Raw genomic sequence first — 16681 nt, 5'->3', positions numbered from 1 at the left:
GTACTTAATTACCATGAGTCGCTATGGTTTTGGACAGCGCAGAAATAGGATTCTCTCATGACTGCAGACAATGCTGCTTGGTGAAACCATTAGCTGTGTCTGTCACAGTTTTATATGGATCCTTTCCTACTTCCTATCTTTTTTTCCATTTTCTTCCTTTGTTCCACAGCTGGCGTCCGTCTTACTGGAATATTAACCTCCTTGTGACAAGACTTTTACATAAACTTAAATTTCTATATTTCTGATTCCAGTTGCTCAACAATCTGTTTGTTCAGCCTTATATCTGATTCTTTCTGATTTTCTATTACAGTTATAGTTCAAGGTTTCTCAACTTCAGCACTATTGGTATTGTAGGCTGGCTAATTTTTGTTGTGTGTGTATGTGTGGGGGTGCTGTTCTTACATCATTAGGATGTTTAGAAGTACCACTGGATCCCACTAGATCTACCCACTAGATCCTAGTAGCACCTACCCTAAGTTGTGACGACCCAAAATGTTCCCAGCCGTTGCCAATGCCCTCTGGGGGTTGAAAAAAAAAAGTGCTGAAATGGAAGGCCCATGCACACTGAGCCTAAGAAATTTTTCTTGGATCAATCATACCCTGAAAAAAAAAATGCATATTCCAGTTACCAAGGAATAGCTTCTCCCCTATCACTTATCGCTAAATTATCTTTCTTTCCTCTCCTTGCCTCTCCTTTCCCCTTCTCTTTCTCCCTGATGAATTGTGGACATTTCTTATTTTTCTTTTCGGTTCTTTTTTTTAAGAAAAGACACACTTTTAGGCTTATATTATTTGCAAAATTGTTGCTTTTGAATTACTGAAACCATGGTGTTCCACACATACATACACATGTGTGCGTGTGCAAAACTACCCCTTGGCTATAGGATCTCAGGAGTTTATTATTTTTAAAATAACTCCCTGTAAGGTTTACTGATATATATTTTTTTCCTCTCCAGAACAACCACAGCCCAGAGTCTATAGCAATTTATCAAGATTGGGCAGGCAGTGGAGCCTAGCATTATGCTTGCTTCCTTTCAGCACTAAAAAAATATATATAATGAGGAAATGAACAAAATTAACAAATACATAAACAGAAAATAATACGAGGCCATCCAGAGGGGAATGTAGTCAGCTTTAGAAAAGTCTGCAGTAGATGACTAGAAGGTGTTTTGGAACAGTGCCAAATGACTTGGTTATGATAAAATGCTCTTCAACTTTGATTACACATTAGAATCACCTGGCAAACTTAGAAATGCTACTCAAACCTGGATTCACTTCCAAGATTCTGATTAAATATATCTGGGTGGAGTCCAGGAATGGATTTTTTTTTAAGCTTCTCAGGTAATTCTAAAATATATCCAGACCTGCTAAAATTTGCAATATAGAAAATCACAGGGTGTGTGTGTATGCGGCGGGGTGCAGGCAGGAAGAGACAGAGCTCCAAAATATTGATTTTTGTGCTGTAGATTGGTTTCTAATTCAATAGGCTTGGAATACCTGCTTCAAAAATTATAGTTTTTTCAACCCCTCTTATGATTATGTGTTGTCAGGTTTAAGAAGTACACTCTTAGCAGACAAATGCCATCTAGAATGAAAACTTGCCTCTGTGCCAGGTAATCCCAAAGCGGTCAGGAACTGGATATGTTTTGACTTATGGATGTAGGAATTTGAATGATAGTAGAGCATGACCCTTGGATGTGATAAAAGTAGAGGAGACTCGTTTGGGGACCAGGTTCCAGGGGTAGAACCCAAAGCCAGAAAATAAGGTTGAATTAAGGAAACTGGTAATTGTGTATAGCAAAGGTTCTCAGTGATCATAACAGAGAGAGAAGTCAATGAGGTGGCTATGAAGAATAAGGAAAAAAATGAAAATAAACATATTGCTAGAGGCAGTAGGGTGTATCTGAGGCCAAGCCTTGAACTACTTTGATTTATGGCATCACTTGCTAGTAATCAGATTAAGACCTAAGCCTGTAGATGGCTAAATGACTTCAGTTAGGATATTGGGAGTCCTCTAATAAAAGTTGATAGAGTAAGAAACCCTGAAACACTTTTCAGGTTTTGACTTTAATTTCTCATCTATTTTTCAATTTCCAAACAAGATAAAATTTGGGATTTTCTCAGGACCCAGATCACTTTTCATTTTGAAAATACCTTGCTTATAGTATTTTCATTTTTAATGTAAGATTGTTATTATTAGTTCAGGGAAAATTTCTAGATTAATTGAAATTATTCCACATATGAATAAATCATAAGGTATTACCATTTTGGAGCAGTTTTTATTTTAAGTATTCAAGTAGAAGCATTAAGAATCCATCACACTCCAAGTCAATTTTGTGTTTTTAATTCTCCAAAGTAGCAATAGATATTTTCTTCCTTGTAATTGGCTTTAGCTTTATGTATTAGACAGTACATAAAAGATGAGGACAAAAAAAATCATAGAAAGGAGCACTTAACTTACCCTTAATTAGTAGCTAGTTATTAACTAGTGTTTCCATTGAAAGACTTTTAAACAAATCACTGTTATTTTTTATTTTTTTTTAACATTTATTCATTTTTGAGAGACAGAGAGAGACGGAGCATGAGTAGGGGAGGGGCAGAGAGAGAAGGAGACGCAGAATCTGAAGCAGGGTCCAGGCTCTGAACTGTCAGTACAGAGCCCTATGTGGGTCTTGAACTCATGGACTGTGAGGTCTAGACCCGAGCTGAAGTTGGATGCTTCACTGACTGAGCCACCTAGTGCTCCATAAATAAATCATTTTTTTTTTTTTTTGCCACGTAATGAAGCAACCATCTTTATTTTAACTCAAGTTTACAATATGATATTTAACACTTTTACATCAAGGATATATACTTCATATAATAGGACTTCCATGGAGTCTAGAAACCATATACATTTAGATAAAGGGTTTGTTTTTTACTTTTGTTTTTGTTTTTGTTTTGATTACAGGTTGCTTAGATGAGCATTTTGTCAGAAGCCCAGAGTTCAAAATTCTAGTTTTGGTAATTTTTCCCTCTAATCTTTTTTTTTTTTTTAATGTTTATTTGTTTGTTTTGAGAGAGAGAGAGCACAGGAGAGCACACAAGCAGGGGAGGGGCAGAGAGAGGGAGAGAGAGGGAGGGAGAGAATCTCCAGCAAGTTCTGCCCTATGGACACAGTACCCAGCTTGGTCATGACTTGATCCAAAACCAAGAGTCAGATGCTTAACCGACTGAGCCACCCAGGTGCCCTTCCCCCTAATCTTTGTTAGCCAAATATGTTTATCCAGACTCTCTGGTTGTTGAATCCACTCACCTTCTCCATGTTCACAGAATTTGCTTTTCATCTTTTTCTGTCCATATTTCCTTAACTTACAGTATTGCACAAACAAAATAATGATTGCTCAAGCCACACTCACTTGTGACTTATATGGCCTCGCGGCCATCTGATTAAAGCGTACTCTATTCAGCTTGCCAAGAGAAAATATATTTGTGTTACTTGACAATTAGTATGAGAGTCCTGTTCTGTTACAAACTCAAGATGTATCCCTCCAGGTGTACATTGCTGTTTGAGGAAAGAACAAAAATAAAATAGTCAGCTATTATAAAAAAAATCCAGCTCAAAGCGTTACAATGGTAGCCTTTAACAAAAATGCCTTTGGCCTTTACATTTGCTGTTTTCTGTGTCTGAAATTATCTATCAGCTTCTTTTCATGGCGGGGGTTCTTGTCATTCAGGTATCACTCTAAGAAGAACTTCTCAGTTTGTCCTTCTTTGAACACCTAATTTAAATTATATTGCCTGATGATGTTTTCTGCAAACTACTGACATTATCTCATTCTTGCATTTATTTGTTTATATTTTATTTTCTCCATCTACAACTCTGTTCCACCTTAATGAAGGACAAGGATTGGATATGTTTTGTTCACTGCAGTTTGCTAACCATCAAGAAAAATGCCTGACCTCATAAGAGGCATGTGATTTGTTATTTACTGAACGAATGTGAATAAGAGTCTATTACCTAAACTGCCCCAGTTTCAGTTCCCTCAAAATGGTGATAAAGATAATGTCTTTATCACAGGATAGTTGTGAGGCTTCAACAAGATAGCATACCTAGGAAAAATGTTTATTATTATTAATGAGGCTTATGGCAGAGAATATTGTGAAGTGAAAGTTCTACGTGCTCATGGCTAAGAAGTGGCTTTTTATAGAATCATCAGTAAACAACATCCACTAAGAGTGTTTTTCATCAGAATCACAAGGTCTACTTTTCGTTAGCCCTGACTTACTGAATCTCTGAGAATGGGCCAAAAAAAACTCAGTATTTTTTAAAAGAGACATCTGGGCTGTTTTTATGTACAGTAGAGTTTAGGAAGTACTATCTTGTGTACCTTAATGCCTGGACTAATGAATCTTCTAGGAATAAAATACAGTAAAATCTAGTCTGCGAGTGTTCTGCAAGATGAACAAACATTCCTAATAAATTTTAACTTGATAAACGAGGGATGTCTTGCAATGTGAGTAGTATGTGACTCCGAATGCCCCATGATCACAACTGAGCCAATGTTTCTTGAAACTCGCTTTGATATGCAAGTGCTTTGGATCACAAGCATTTTTTTGCAATGAATTATACTCATGAACCAAGGCTTACTGTACTTTTATGAAGAATTCAGCTCTTTTAAATGGAAAAAGATAACCTCATAAAGATGAGCTTTGAGGCTTATAACTTCTATTTGTTCTCTCTCAGATGAAAGTAAATCTAACTTAAAACATGTTGAAGTTTGTAAAAATCCCTTGTTTTGAAACTACTTTTTCTGAAACTTTCATTGCTTGGTCTTGCCTCAGGCAGCCTCAAGCCCCTTCTTGGCTCAGATCCAGAATGATGGTTACCTTTTTTAAGGATTCTCCCTATTAACATGGAAAGAAAACAAAACAAAAATCCTCTTGTTAGTCTTTTACACTTGACATTTTTTATTACTCTTTAAGAGAAATGAGCATCTGGGAGTTAACATATACATTTATGCCTCATATCTCTATAAAATAAATGGAAGGCTTGGTCTCAAATAAAAGGAACGCTGATAGACAAATCATTTGTTATGTGTGGGGGCTGGTGTAGGGAGTTCTTGTGAAATCAAATCAAGACTAAGCCTCAGGCAAATGGAATGTAACCATTTTTGAGAGAATCTGGAGGGGTTTTGATTGTGTTAGGGGAAGGGAGGTGTAGGCAAGGATTGGAAGGCATGTGACATAAATGGTGATGGGCTAAAAAGGAGTAACTACTGGTGTTGAAGGCCTCTGCTTATTTTTCACATGAATTTCATCCTACAGGTAGAGTTTGTGTCACATTCCCCTCCCCAAAGCAGTAATTTGGGCAGAGTTTTGAAAGTATATTTTCCTTTTCCCCTCAATTTAACAATATTGCAGTACTATAATTCACTGTCTACCTGCATTGCATCGTTAGAACAAATCTCTAAGCCTCTTATATTATCATATCATTCCGGGTTATGATATCACTGAAATGCTGAAATCTGTGGACTTTATTAATAGAACCATTTGAGATGGAGTCACTGCAGTGCATTGTTTCTTTGTTACCAGGTGGCCAGCCCCTCTGACTGAGGTCTACTTGTGTTTTATTCTGAGCTCAGTGCTTATTCTATTTTTGAAGGAAAAAAAATCAAGAAATAGGATCGTTCGTTGCGTTAAAAGCAATATATATTAATTATAACATATGTGGCAACATAAATAATTACATTCAAAATTTTATTTAATAAGACTTGGATATGCAAACGTTAACTTTACAGCTTTGTATTATTTGTATCTTTTTGTGTGTCTGATCTGTGATGCATTTGATGCATAAAAATCACATATATTATTATCAGGACACCTGGTGGCTCAGTTGGTTAAGCATCTGACTCTTGCTTTCAGCTCAGGTCATGGTTTCACAGCCATGGGATCCAGCCCCATGTGGGCTCTGTGCTGGGTGTGGAGCCTGCTTAAGATTCTCTCTCTCCCTCTCCCTCTGTCCCTCTTCTATTTGCATTCATGCTATCTCTCTCAAAAAATCAATCAATCATATATATTACTATGTAAAAGTTAGTGATATCTGATAAATATTTTTATGGTCTTGTACTTTTTTAAAATATTCTACCACACATTCTTTAATGAAATTATTACACACCTTTGTGAGTTCAGTAAGGAGAGGAAATGATCTGCTATCAAGGGAATACAGCCTAATAATTCCCAATTCAGATGTGTCCACCTCTCTCCCCTCAATTCACATAGTCCCTAATTGTTAGTTTTGAAATTTCATTTCTTTGGCAACATGTGGATTGTTTTTTGCCAATGTTTATATTCACAGAAGATATTTTATTTTAGTGTACGATTTTGATTAGTTAAGTTCAATAAGAAATACAAAGCACTGGTTCCTTCTCTGTGTGATGAAAGAGCTATTTTAATTTTTTTTTTTTTTTGCCTATAGTTTGTGTATATACATAGTTTTAGTTTCTTAAAACATAATTAATCTTTCTCATCCTCTAAATTGAATATCATCTTGGAAGATTGAATATATGCTAGTCATTAATAAAATCTCAGTATCTAAGCAGATTAATGAAACAATAAGCTAATCTTCTCTGGAGTAATTGCTATATTATTTACATGTTATTTGGAAACAAATTCTCAAATTACATATATACTTATGCAATGTTTTTCTAAGTATTTCAGGTTGTGTAGCATAATTGTCAAATGATCTTAAATTCTTCTTATGAGTTATATAATTGGAAATTATAATTTTTCATAAACATGTGAGACTAACACAATAGAAAATTTAATTTAGTTAAATCATCTATTTAGTTTCTCATAGATAGATTTGGGAAACGGGCTTTTGAAAATATGTTTGTAGGGGCGCCTGGGTGGCTCAGTTGGTTAAGCATCCGACTTCAGCTCAGGTCATGATCTCACAGTCTGTGAGTTCAAGCCCCACGTCAGGCTCTGTGCTGACTGCTCAGAGCCTGGAGCTTGCTTCAGATTCTGTGTCTCCCTCTCTCTCTGCCCCTCCCCTGCTCATGCTCTGTCTCTCTCTGTCTCAAAAATAAATAAAAACTTTTTTAAAAAAATATGTTTGTAGAAATCAACCACTAATTTTGAGGAATATCAAAAGAAATCAGTCTTCAGTGGCTAATATTTTAATATCATCTATATGGAATGACAAATATTTCATCAGTAGCAAGTCTCAGCATGAACATACACATAAAAAGGTTATTTATGTAACAACTTTGGTGAGGTGGCACCCATACAAGAATTATGAAGTAAAAAGGTATCTCTAAGTAGCCACTAGAAAAAGCATAATCTGTATTAAAGTATGTTCAATTTAGGAAAGGTCTCTTCTCTGCCCTGCCTAGTTTTCTCCCAGTTCTGTGCTCAGGTAGGTTAGTTGGTTCTTCTGGTTTCAGAAGTTTATTTCTTACTTTTTCACATTAAATTAAAGTTTGTTGCATTCTCTCTCCCTAATTTATATTTTATGATACTATTAATTGTGGATTATAGGTTGTATTGGTAGTTTTCTTTACTGATGCATGTGCATTTGGAAGATATGCTGAAACAAATGGATTTATCCAGTTTGTTCTACACAAACCCTGAAGTCTTTCTCTAATTCTCTCTTGAACCCAAACCAATTAGACTTTCATTCCCACCTCTTAAAAAATTCCATTTTCTATAGTATCAATGACTTTCAAATGGCTGAAGCTGATGATCAGTTGTTGTGTCTAATTTTTGGTCCTCCTTCCTCCCTGGAAGCTCCCTTTCCATCTCCTTTGGGTGGTTTCTTCTCACCTCTGACCTCTACTAATTGCAGTTTCTATTTCTACTCAGTTTTTAAGTGACGACATCTCCATAAATGTAAAAATAATCAGTACACTTGCATTTTTAATATTTTTATTTCCAGCCTAGACCTTGTTTCTGAACTTTCGAGTTGTGCTTCAAAGTACCTATGTATTAGTGCCACTTGCAAATCTAATAGGCAGGCCACACTTAGCTTGTGCAAAATTAAACTCACAATTCTCAACCTAGCAACAATTTTTTCCTCTCAGGTTCTTTATCTTCATAAATGGCAACTCTATTTTTCTAACTACTTTTGACACATGTTAACCTTTATTTTTTAGAATAGTTTTAGGTTCACAGCAAAAGTGAGCAGAAAGTACAGTGTTCCCATATACTCGCTTGTCCCCATACAGACACAACCTCCCCCACTATCACTGTCCTGCACCAGAGTGGTAGATTTGATATAATTGATGAATTTATACTGACACATCATTGTCACCCAAATTCCATGTTCTACATTCAAGTTCACTCTTGGTGCTGTGCGTCTATAGATTTTGACAATTGCTTCTTTCTATCATCTTATGTCTGGCCATTACACATTTCTTTAGCTTCTGTATTCCAAAAATATGCAAAACCTGAAGACTTCTTGCCACCTACATCAGAAATTATTGAAATAGCCTCTTACCTAGTCTGCCTCAACCCCATGAACCTGTGCTCCACAGAGCCTTAGTGTGGGTCTTCTAAGATCATTAAATCCATCCGTATTGGTTTTTCTGTCATCTTCCTCTTGCTCGTTTCTATTCACCTACACTGGCCTTCTCAATGTTACTAGAAACGTCGAACATGCACCCATATCAGGGCCTCTGGCACTTGTTCTCCCCTTTGCTTGAACCTCTTTTTTTTGGTTTGTTTTTGTTTTTGTTTGATTATTAACCGAGCTTAAAACCCAACTTCTTCCTGGCCTAACTTCAAATTTCACTTCCTAAAAGATGAAATCCATGATGACACTACTTGTCTTGCAGTATTATCACTATTAATGTATGCATGCATGTACGTACGTATGTATCTATTTATCTAAGCTATCTTTACTTAATTAGTTCTTCCACTACTAGAATATAATACCCAAAAAAACAAAGGAGTGTGTCAGCTTAATTCAGTGGGCTATCCAGTCTTTGAACAGTGCCTGGAATATAGAAAGCACATAAATAGTTTTGAAAACTGTTTCATGAATGAGCAAAGCCTGGGTGGCTCAGTCGGTTAAGCATCTGACTTTGGCTTGGGTCATGATCTCGCAGTTTTTGAGTCGAAACCCCAGATGGAGGTCTCTGCTGTCAGTGCAGAGCCTGCTTTGGATCCTCTGTCCACCTCTCTTTCTGCCCCTCCCCTGCTCCTGCTCAATTTTTCAAAATTAATAAATATAGACATGAAAACTGTTTCATGAATGACATGAAAATCAAAATATCTAGGTTATTTTACGGAACTTGAAAAATTGTGAATTTGCTGTGAGAAGGTTAATGAGTAAAATACTAAAAGCAATCTCAGAAAAAAAATGAGCCATGGGGCGCCTGGGTGGTTCTGTCGGTTAAGCAGCTGACTTTGGCTCATGTCATGATCTCACAGTTCGAGAGTTCGAGCCCTGCATCGGGCTCTGTGCTGACAGCTCAGAGCCTGGAGCCTGCTTCAGATTCTGTGTCTCCCTCCCTCTCTGCCCCTCCCCCACTCACGTTCTGTCTCTCTCTGTGTCTCTCTCTCAAAAATAAACATTTAAAAAAAAAAAAGGAAAAAGATGAGCCAGTTTTGAACAGATAATTTACAGACAAAGGCATGGAATGATGAATAAACCAATGAAAGGGGATGGTTAATATCATTACACATTAAAAATTTTAAGTTAAATGCACAATGAGATGCCACTAAACGTATACTGGAATGGTTAAAATAACTGCAGATAGTATCAAATATTTGAAAGAATTTTAAGCAAACAAAACTCCCTTACTTGGTTGGTTGGTAGGTAAATTTGTATAATCACTTTGGAGAATTGCCTGATGGTTTCCTATACAGTTAAATATTCACTCATGTTTTCAACTCCTAAGTATTTAGCCAAAAGAAATAATGAAACATATCTGTAACTTTACACAAAAATTTGTACACAAATATCCATAACATGCTTGCAGTGCTCCAGCTCAGGCAGGCAGCAAGATGCTTGTTCACAAAAGGATCACAACAGTGGCTCAGAATTCAGGAAATTGGGAAAGTCTGGATTTCATTAGCAGGAATATGTCAAGAGTACAGTTTAAGTCAAGAATTCAGAAATATATACAGAAGAAGAAGAAGAAGAAGAAGAAGAAGAAGAAGGAGGAGGAGGGGGGGAACTGGTGTTAGGTAGGTTAGCTGAAGCATCTAAAACAGATCTTGTGAGGGGTGAGTCTAATGTGAGTTATTGAAAAGTTTGATTCCGAATGGAAATTGTGTTCCCTGGGATCACACCATGGACACAGGGGTCCTTGACAGTAAGAATCATCACAAAAGCTGGCATAATAGGAGGGCTAAATGTAAGAATTATCTGCATCACAAGATCATGCGTAACACATGTGGTACCTATAAAAAATGGCAAGTGATTTGGGCTGTTGAGAAGGACAAGCATAGAGACAAGGAGAGGCATTTACGCTGGAAATACAACATGGCTAAGACATGGCTACCTCTACTCATGGAAGGTAAGCACATGAAAATGGTTAAAATACAGAATGGGAATTCTGTAATAAAGTTATGAATCACCCTGGGAATATGGTTGGAAGCCATCTAACTGCATAAGGAGCCAAAAGTTTCTACTGACCAGCAACATTGCTTTAAATTCCCACCATTGACATTAGGGTATGGGGGGGGGGAGGGTGGCAAACCCTTGTGTTTATTGAATTCCACACTTAAATATGAGGACATAATAATTATATGTAGATGAACAACATAAAGATCATAAACAGCTATAGACACATGAGTAGATTTATGAATTATATTCATCAGTTGTCATCAAACATTATACAGCACATTTTAGGACTGAAATGAAGTTATGGTTTGGTGTTACAAGGGGGTACAGCTCTTTGGTATTGACCCGTTCTTCTCAAACTTCAACATACATGTAAACCACTAGAGAATTTATTAACCTGTAGATTTTGATTGAGTGGGTCTGGAGTAGAATCTTAGATTTTGCTTTCCCCAAAGCTCTGAGCTTCTGCCAGTGTTTCTGGTCCTGAGCCGATATTTGAAAACCTCAACAAACGGGATACTTTCATGGAATATCTGCAAATTGAAAACAGAAGTTAGCATTCTCTGAAAGAAAAGAGTTGAAAAGAGAAATGTAGAATTTTCCTATTTTACAATTTTGACTGAATTAGATTTTGTTGAAACATCTGAGTGCCTCCTATTCTTCTGTTAAATGGATAACTGATAAGAAAAGCTTGGCTTAATACTTTGTTACTATGGATATGGTGCTGTTTCTCACATAAGTTTGTACTGTTGCTGCAAACATGGCACAGCCTCCAAATTTAAATGTAACATTCACATTTATGAAAGTATCTTATGGAGCAAAAAAAGGGAGTACCGAACATCTAACAACTGGGAATGTTCTCACATCTTTCCTTGACTTTCAAATCATGGGCATTCTTTTGTATAAGATAAAGTGCATGGCTCTTTTAAGAACTACTTTTTAGTGTTTATTTCTTTATTTTGACAGAGAGAGAGCGAGCAAGGCAGGAGCAGAGAGAGAAGGAGAGAGAATCATAAGCAGGCTCCACACTGTCAACACAGAGCCTGGGTTGGGGCTTGATCTCACAAACCGTGAGATCATAACCCAAGTTGAAATCGAGAGCCGGATGCTTAACCGACAGAGCCACTCAGGCGCCCCAATTAAAGAACGGTTTTAATCTCAAAGAGCAGACAAATCTTGTGATATTGAGATGAAGGTACACATTTTGACAGGTAGGAGAGAGTTTGTGAAACTCATTTGAGGGCTGACCATTGGTTACCAGTGTTCAAACCCCAAGAACTATTTGCAGTAAGTTATTTTGCTACCTGTTGAAGGGACAAAACAAAGCAAACCATAAGGGGCCAACTCAATATGGTGGAACCAACTTTTTCCCTAACTAGTAACATATAGCAGTAGCTTTTAGATTGGAGAAGGGGGCATTCCTTTCTGTGGCAACACTGAAGAATCTCCTCCATATTTGCATTGAAGAGACCGTGAAATCCTCTCTGAGTAATTATAATTTTTTTTTAATGTTTATTTATTTTTGAGACAGAGAGAGACAGAGCATGTACGGGGAGGGTCAGAGAGAGGGAGACACAGAATCTGAAACAGGCTCCAGGCTCTGAGCTGTCAGCACAGAGCCCAACGTGGGGCTTGAACTCACAGACCGCGAGATCATGACCTGAGCCGAAGTCGGCGGCTTCACCGACTGAGCCACCCAGGTGCCCTCTCTGAGTAATTATAGACGTAATGAAATGTCTGTAAGCCATGTAATTTTAGTAATTATATTTTTCACTTGGAAATTATGTTCAGTTATTTTGCTATAGTAAATATTGCTATAAATAGCTTATATTACAAATATATTGTTTATATGAATGACACTATATCCACTGTAATTTTAGTCCATGTAATTAACTTAATGTTAGACAACATTCACTTCTGTTTCAGAAAAAGCAGGTAACATAATATCAATTATCTTTCTTGAAAATGTATCGTGTGAATATGATTATATGTTTGTATATCTCCTCACTTTACATAGAACTTAATTTTTCATACATGAAATGGGAAAATAATCACTGACTAAATGAAGGACAAAAGGGAACATACTGCTGGTGAAATTACATTAAAAATCATAGTCATGAAATATGTATACTAAATAAAAGGCTAGTTCAAAACACGTGGAGAAAGTATATTACATTCAATTGAAAATCTTATTTTTCCGTTAAGAATTTGTTTTCTGTTATTGGACTGCTTCATGAGTGGTTATTTATTGACAACTTCATCTATTAGAGATTTCCACCACATTGAATGTTTTTTGCTTTAGTGAAAATAGCAACTAACCTATTTATTTTTACTCTTACTCTAGAGCTGACTTTTAAAAAGCTATCTTATTTACAAATTAAAATTCATTTTCCTACTTGTGACTACACTAAAAATGTGGTTTTATGTGACTAAATTTTGTCATGTCAAATACAATGTTTACTCATAAAATATGTTTTCTAGTGGTAATCATTAGATATTTTCCCATATGTATGAGTATCATGACTTTTAAAGTTATAGCTTCACTTTCTTTTTTATTTTTTTTTTTATAAAATTTTTTTTCAACGTTTATTTATTTTTGGGACAGAGAGAGACAGAGCATGAACGGGGGAGGGGCAGAGAGAGAGGGAGACACAGAATCGGAAACAGGCTCCAGGCTCTGAGCCATCAGCCCAGAGCCCGACGGGGGGCTCGAACTCACGGACCCCGAGATTGTGACCTGGCTGAAGTCGGACGCTTAACCGACTGCGCCACCCAGGCGCCCCTCACTTTCTTTTTTAAATTAATTTTTTTTTTTTTATTTTAGAGAGAGAGAGCATGAATGTGTGCATCAGCAGGGGAGGGGCAGAGGGAGAGGGAGAAAGAGAATCTCAAGCATACTCCATACCTAGCGTGGAGCCTGATGCAGGACCCCAAACGGACTCTTTCCCATGACCCTGGGCTCATGACCTGAGCTAAAATCAAGAGTCAGGCACTCACCTGACTGAGCCACCCAAGTGCCCCTATAGTTTCACTGTTTTGGCAAATGCCGATAACACAGTGAACTCCTTATCATGGTATTTTATAGAAAAATGTATATAATTTCAGTGTAAAGATGATTGTGAGACTTTTATATGGATATTTCACATTTCTGCATGTTTTGTGAACAGAGGTATTTACAGTTTTTGTTTTGGACTACCTTTCAAGGATATTTCAATAGCCTTGGAATATAGTCTCCATCCAGGACAGAGGAAAGATTTATTTGCTAACTAGTATAATAAAGATGATGTTTACCTCAGAGGGAAGGTGGAACAGATTTGCTTGGAGCCTCTTTTAAAGATTTGGTGTTTCTTAGGCTCAAGGTTCCTCACTGTGATGTGCAGTCACCATGTATGCAACATATACCTTGACCCTCTTTTGTCACTCCTGTAGCCCGTGGGTGCAAGAAGAATTGATAGAAATGTGAAGTTTATCCTCATGTTGTGCTGTGAGTAATGAAATCCTTTGTCTTTGACCCAGGAGCATCCTGTCTTCTGCTAGCCTACAGAAACCGTGGCAACTTAATAGCTTGTAGGCAGGGTGGAGGCTTATGCCCTTAACAATTATTGAGACAAATTCACTTAAACTATTTCCTTATGGAAGTGTCTTCTAACTGCCTTCTTGGAGATTAAACAGGTTGGTTTAGTGTTTCTCTAGCAACAGGGATATTATGACTTTACCTTTCCATGTATTCCAAAACTTCTTCATCAATCTAGTTTTTGCCCAGTCTACCATACCTGAAAAATAAATTGTTGAGCTTATTTCAAATCATCACACCATGAATCTTTAGAACCTTTATTTAGGATTGTGTTGAAATATTATTAGTCTTAATGCAATGCCACTGAGAATGTAATGCTATAGTGTGAGTGAGAAACTGAATTTTTAAATTTATTTTAATTTTGTTAACTTAAACATACATGTAAACAGCTGCCTGTGGCTGTTGGCTACCATAAAAGCTATGTTATGGTACATTGGGACAAGTTACAACAATTTGTTATTTTGATGGGGAAAAGCATACCAAACAAAATCTTTGGAAGTCAATTATTCAGGACTATCACTCTCTTTATTCTGCTTTCGTACTAATTTACTCTTTCATTTCTGGTACTTTTAACACAGAACTATTCTTTTCATCTCCTCTCTCTCCCTTTTTTCACTTTATTTGGTATCTTGTGATACTCCAGTAAAAGGTCTATCCCCAGGATATGCCTGATTTCAGAATCCAAGAAGTTATCACATTACTTATTTTTAACTCTTTCTTCTGTATGTCTTTCCTTAAATATCTAATTATCTTTGGTGCCAAACCTCAGTTGTAACTCGACACAACTTGCCAAAAGCGGAATTGCTATCACAAGATATGGCAAGGAATTGGCTTCTTCACTGCGGTCCTTCCAAATGTCTGCATCTGTAGGTATTTTGTCATAATGGTCAAGTCAGTTTCCCAGAACAAAATGGTTCAATCTCTTTCCCATGTTGTGAAACCTATAAGATAGCACAGTGAAAGATGACTCACAGAAAACCACGAAAGCCTCCTTTTCCTGTTTGGAGAGTTGTATGTCATCTCTCTGTTTCAGTCAGACACGTCATATCCCTCTTCGGCTCTGCTTGGTGATCAAAAAATTCAGCACTTTTCTTAGTCGGCCTGTTCAGAAAGAAAAATTTTGCTCTTGGAATGAATGGTAGACTGTTGCTTCGATGTGTGAGGTGGAGGCTAGTGTCTGAGACTCTATGTTCTCATTATGCAAATGATTAAAAATTTTTCTACTTTCAGTGTCTCCAAGTAATACCCTGCTCCATTCCTGTTCCAAGTAATATCTTGTTTCTTTAATTTTAGGATTGTTTAACATGAAGTTCAAAAATCAAATAATTATAATACTTGTTGACCTCACCACCACCACCATATGTATAATCACATTAATGGTCTCAAATTCAACTCTTTCTGCCTGTGCAATTTAATGATCAGTTTTCTATTAACCTAGATACCAAAATTTTATTGACAGCCTTTATTCTCTTTTCTTTTTTCTGTATATCTTTGTCTTCATGGATTTATATTATTGTATTATTTTGCAGTCATCTTAGTGGTGTTTGGGGTGAAAGCAAAGCTTAATGTCTGTGTCTGAATCAACCATGTTTAAGTGAACACCTTCTACTCTTTGTCACTAACAGCTTTTATCTTACATAAAAGTAACACTAAATTATAAACAAACATTTAAAACATAGCACAATAGCAGGGCTTCTTGGGACCTCTTACCCAGGAAAGACACCCAACCCAGCATTTATGGATCACCAACCTAGCAGCAGAAGATAGTTCACATAGGCTGATTTTTCTCCCTTTCAAATAAGAATTCCTCTGGATCATCAGGTAAGCCTGGCACAACTGGGAAGGAGGATTGATTGGAAGTCCTGAGAGAAATAAGCAAGTAGGAGAGGCATTCTCCTTCCCTACTGGGCCTGAGACTTTCACTATATTTCAGTAGAACCAAAGGAGAGATCCAGGTTCATAAGAATCTGGCCAGGCCCAATAAGCCTTTTTAATCTATCCCAGTGAGCCTGAGATTCTCCACCCAAACTCAGAGACACGTGAGCAAGCAGGTGGAACTAGCAAAAGGGACACAACCACAACAAATGGCTTGGTCCAGGAAGCCTCTTTGTTCTCATAGGATCTAGACTCTTCTCCGTTCAGAGATACTAGTGCAGTGGAATGACACCAGTATTGGGTCCCACCACACCCTTCAACAAGAGACACAGGACGCCTGGTCTGGGAAAACTTCTTTCCTCTTCTAAGGCAGCATCAGCAGAGAACAGTGGGAACCCACAGAGTCAACAAAACTGAGCAAGCCAACACAGCCCTAAAAAGGCTCAGAGAACTAAACTACCATTTGAACCACAGCCCACAAAACTATGCCAAACCTAAATAGATAAAATGGTTTGGATCTGGAGTCTGTCTACATATTCAAGAAAATGTCCAGGATATAATAAACAAGTCACCTGTCATACTGAGAACCAAGAAAATCACAACTTGACAGAAGACTGACACCAACATTAGAGTGAATCTGATGTTGGGATTATCTGATAAGGACTTTAAAGCACTCATCA

Source organism: Acinonyx jubatus, chromosome C2, assembly GCF_027475565.1.
Source record: "Acinonyx jubatus isolate Ajub_Pintada_27869175 chromosome C2, VMU_Ajub_asm_v1.0, whole genome shotgun sequence".
In the NCBI taxonomy this organism is placed as follows: Eukaryota; Metazoa; Chordata; class Mammalia; order Carnivora; family Felidae; genus Acinonyx; species Acinonyx jubatus.
This window is presented reverse-complemented; position numbering follows the sequence as displayed.